Source organism: Ochotona princeps, chromosome 7 (assembly GCF_030435755.1).
Source record: "Ochotona princeps isolate mOchPri1 chromosome 7, mOchPri1.hap1, whole genome shotgun sequence".
In the NCBI taxonomy this organism is placed as follows: domain Eukaryota; kingdom Metazoa; phylum Chordata; class Mammalia; order Lagomorpha; family Ochotonidae; genus Ochotona; species Ochotona princeps.
This window is the reverse complement of record NC_080838.1, coordinates 34,432,570-34,436,876: the sequence shown is the minus strand read 5'-3', so window position 1 is coordinate 34,436,876 and position 4,307 is coordinate 34,432,570.

The window sequence follows — 4,307 nt, the reverse complement described above, 5'->3', positions numbered from 1 at the left end:
TTAGCAGATATGAAGCCAGGAGCCAGGAGCCTCCTCAGGGTCTCCCACATTGGTGCAGGGTCCCAAAGCTTGGGACCATGTTCTGCTGCTTTCCCAGGTCATAAGCAAGGAGCTAGATGGGATTTTGAGCAGCCAGGACATGAACAGGTCAGGATTAGCCAGTTGAATCATCACACCAGCCCCATCTGTGAGCTTCTGAATGATACAAGACAGGAGAAATCCCGTGTTTCAAGCACGAGATAAAAACCCAAGACGAGCAGCCTTGAACTTCTAGGCAGGCTCCAGTGCTTCGTTTTCACATGTGTCAGCCTTTTTGGCCTTGCCATGTCCCAGACTGATATTTTCTTAAGCTGACAGTCTAATGAGCTTGTCAGCTCCCCTCTCAAGACTGGCTGCAGGAGGGTGGTGGGAGTTACCACGTGCCAGCAGCTGACACAGTCGCTGAGACAAGTCATCGCAAACAATCCTTCCTGGGGATCAGCAGCACTAGCTGGACAGAACTTGAAATTCAAAGGCAATAAATTCCATGCATTCAGATTAATGAAACAATCTCACACCCTTTAACTAGAATACATTAGTCAACTAGCCTAGGTAGAATCCACATTTATTGATGAATTCTAGAAACAGGAAGATGGCTTTAACAGATAACCTCTAAATTAATCAATTTCCCTAAATATGTAAATAAAGAATAATTGCTACTCTGGCCTCTAATTTTTTATTTACTTATTTTTTATTATTTATTTCTATTGATTCACTCCCCAGGTGACCGCAATGGCTGGAGCTGAGCCAATCCAAAGCCAGGAGCCCAGAGTCCCTTCCAGGTCTCCCATGTGGGTACAGGGTCCCAAGGCTTTGGGTCATCCCTGCTTTCCCAGACCACAAGCAGGGAGCTGGATGGGGAGCAGGGATGCCAGGATTAGAACCAGTGTCCATATGGGATCTTGGTGCATTCAAGGGGAGGACTTTAGCCACTAGGCTACTGTGCTGGGCCCTGACCTCAAATTTTAAAGTTTCACTCTACTGAATGACATGGATGCTCCATGATGTCACTTCAAACATTCCTGCTCCCTCTTCAACCCTTTGGGCTGTCATGCCAGGTCTTCCATATTTTCCTTCTTGCTTTCAGAGCACTTTCGTCTACCTCCTCATCATTTGCTTTGCACTCTACCTCTAATAAGATGGCTTACAATCCAGCTATTCTGTTGCTGGACCAGCTCTGTCAAGGGTCACCAAAAAATTGTCTCAAATGTTAAATTGATATCCTATCGAAAGTCACCCAAACATATATTTTAAGTGTTAAATTGGTGGACTTTCACTTTCAAACCTCATGCTTTGAAATTTTTTGCTATGGCTATGTGTTTTTTTTTTTTCCTGGCTTTTTCTTAACATTCCTTCTCCTGATAGCTGAGTTACTCAGAATAGCTGGTGCTATTCAGTGCCTGGCTTAGTTCCAAGAGATTTCTTCTTCTTCCTTCTTCTTCTTCCTCTTCTCCTTCTCTTCTTCCTCCTCCTCTTTCCCCTCCATCTCCTCCCCCTTATCCTCCTGTTCCTCCTTAATCTTGCCCTCCTTCTTCTTCTGAATGTGGTTTCAACAAAAACTGTATTTATGGATTTCAGCCGATCAGAACTTCAGCCAGTCCTTTCCTGCCATCTCGCCGTGGCTGCCTGGCCACAGGACATGGGTGGGTACTGTGGTGATTCTTCTCTGACTTCTTCCTCTAATTCTCACTCTTCTTCATAAAGACAATTTGTTTTCCGTCTAGTTCTTGTCAAATCTGTATCTTTATCCACCTCTCTTTCACTCTTTATCAAATACTTTGGCAAGTGATGGCTCTAGCACTGGCATCTTCTACCTCTTTGTGCCTGTACTTTAGTCATAGACTTCCCAGCTACTCACCAGAAATTTCTATTGAAAGCTAATGTGTCAGCATCCTCAAACTCAGCATGTCTTTGAAAGCAGTTTCATTGTATTTTACATAAAACCATTTTTCTACCTGATTAGAGTAATTATCATTCCTGAAACTATCCAAATAGAGACCTTTTTTTTTTTAGTCCCCTTTTTGCTAACTCAAGCACATCTCTTTTACTAAAATTAGCTACCAGAGGGAAAGGGATTCAAGTTCAGACATTTGTTGGCTAATGACAAGATTGTTGAATAAAGCCAAAGTTGTTTAATGATCAAAGTTCAGACATTTGTTGGCTAATAAGATTGTTGAATAAAGCCTAAGTTGCTTAATGATCAAAGCTAGTATTATTTTCACCTTGTGAGCTTGCCTTTATGCCCAGAAAATTTACTCTTGCAAAATTTAGTGAGCAATATTTTCTTAAATATCAAAATAAATTTAGGATTTGGCATTAATTGAATGAAAAATGTTGGGCATTCAACAAAAGAAAGATTTATATTCACTAACAATTTGCCCCACCAAAAAGTAGATTTCAGACTTAAAATTTGGGCCTCAAGAGGCTTTGATGACAAGGATGATGATGCTGGCTAATACTTTAAAAATAAATGAATAAATAGAGGCTCTTTCTATTTAACTTGAAAGCCAGCATTATAGCACGTGAGAGAGACAGACCTCTTCCATCTGCTGGTTCACTCCCCAAATCACTGCAACAGCCAGAGCTGAGCTGGTGCAAGGCTGGAAGCCGGCAACTTCTTCCAGGCCTCCCAAGTAGGTCCTTATACAAGGACTGTGCCATCCTCAGCTGCTTTTCCCAGCCGTTATCAAGGAGCTGGATCAGAAGCAGAGCAGCGAGGACACAAACCTAAGGTGATACTGTCACCTTAGGCAAGCAAATAAATAAATAAAATTAAAAATTTAAAAAAAAAAATTAGCTTGCCACTGAGCCAACCTCTGGCTAATATTTCTTGATTATGGATGTTATTAAATTTTCATAGCATCATACAAAGGTATAGATACAGTACTGTTGTTACTATCGTTATCATTATCTGTTTTATTGACAAGAAAAGAGAAGTTTGTGAACATTAAGTAACTTGTACAAGGTCACATAGTTAAAGGGATGAGAGCCACAGTTAAAACTCCATCACATGGCATAATTAAGCTCCATGTTCTGAAAAATTCTGCACTTGGCATCACTGTTCCTAAATCGCTTCACGCCACCAGATCTTGCACATAGACTGTGCCTATCGGCATGCAGGTGTTTCCCAGGAATTGAAGGAAACAGGATCCAAATGCAAGGCTGCTCTAATAGGGGAAAGCACGGAGCCCGCGGGGCATGAAGCTCTTTGTGTTCCAGTGATTGGAGAGAAAGCCCGGTTTGTCATTCCCAGCAGGGAGATTTTTGACCTGCGGAGAGAGCTAGAGTAGGAAATGTGTTTGGGAGTGGGATGCAGTCAAACCCAGGATGAGGCAGCTGTGGGCATGCACACTACTTTTTTTTTTACCCAGGATTTCTGTCTGCAGTTCAGAGCCCACCTGTTGGGCACAAGTAATTTCCTGTTCGTGAGCCGCCACGGCATCTAGCACCCTTGGCAGCTCACTTCTCGTTTTCAGCAACTCTTCTGCCTTCTCCCCAGAGTATATCCCATGGCCATGTCATGGTCACTAAGCTATTGGTTAATGAGTGCTGCCCTAAAGCCGGTCTTTCCATTCATCAAATCATCGTAGGAGGTCAAGTTTTCCTGAGTTCTCAGTCGCTGTTATATCCTGGGAAGCTTGCTTGGAGGTTCTACCAGAGGAGTGCTGGTACTGCTATACCCTTGACAGAAGACCAGTCTCCTCTAGCGGGCTTGGTCATCCTCTTCCACCAAGCGCGCAGCTTTGGGAGGAATGTAAAGAGAGCAAAAGCAGTGAGGAGGAAGAGGATGCCCTCGCCTAACCAACCGAATCATCCTTGGCTATCAATGAGGTGGCAGAAGGCATAGTCAGATCCGCCCTCCAAATCCTTGTTACCATCCTTCACACAGCATAGATATTTAAGCAGACTAGAAGGCAATACTCAATAGGGAATAGAATTAATAGATACCTCAGGCCCAGCGCGATATCCTAGTGGCTAAAGTCCTCACCTTGCACTTTACCGGAATCCCATATGGGTGCTAGTTCTAATCCAGTGGCCCCACTTCCCGTCCAGCTCCCTGCTTCTGGCCTGGGAAAGCAGTTGAGGACAACCTAAAGTCTTGGGACCCTGCACCTGCGTGGGAGGCTCAGAAGAGCTCCTGGCTCCTGGCTTCGGATGGTTGTAGCTTCCTCCGTTGCAGTCAGTGAATCAGCGGACAGAAGATCTTCCTCTCTGTCTCTCCTCCTCTCTGTATATCTAACTTTCCAATAAAAATTAAATAAATCTTT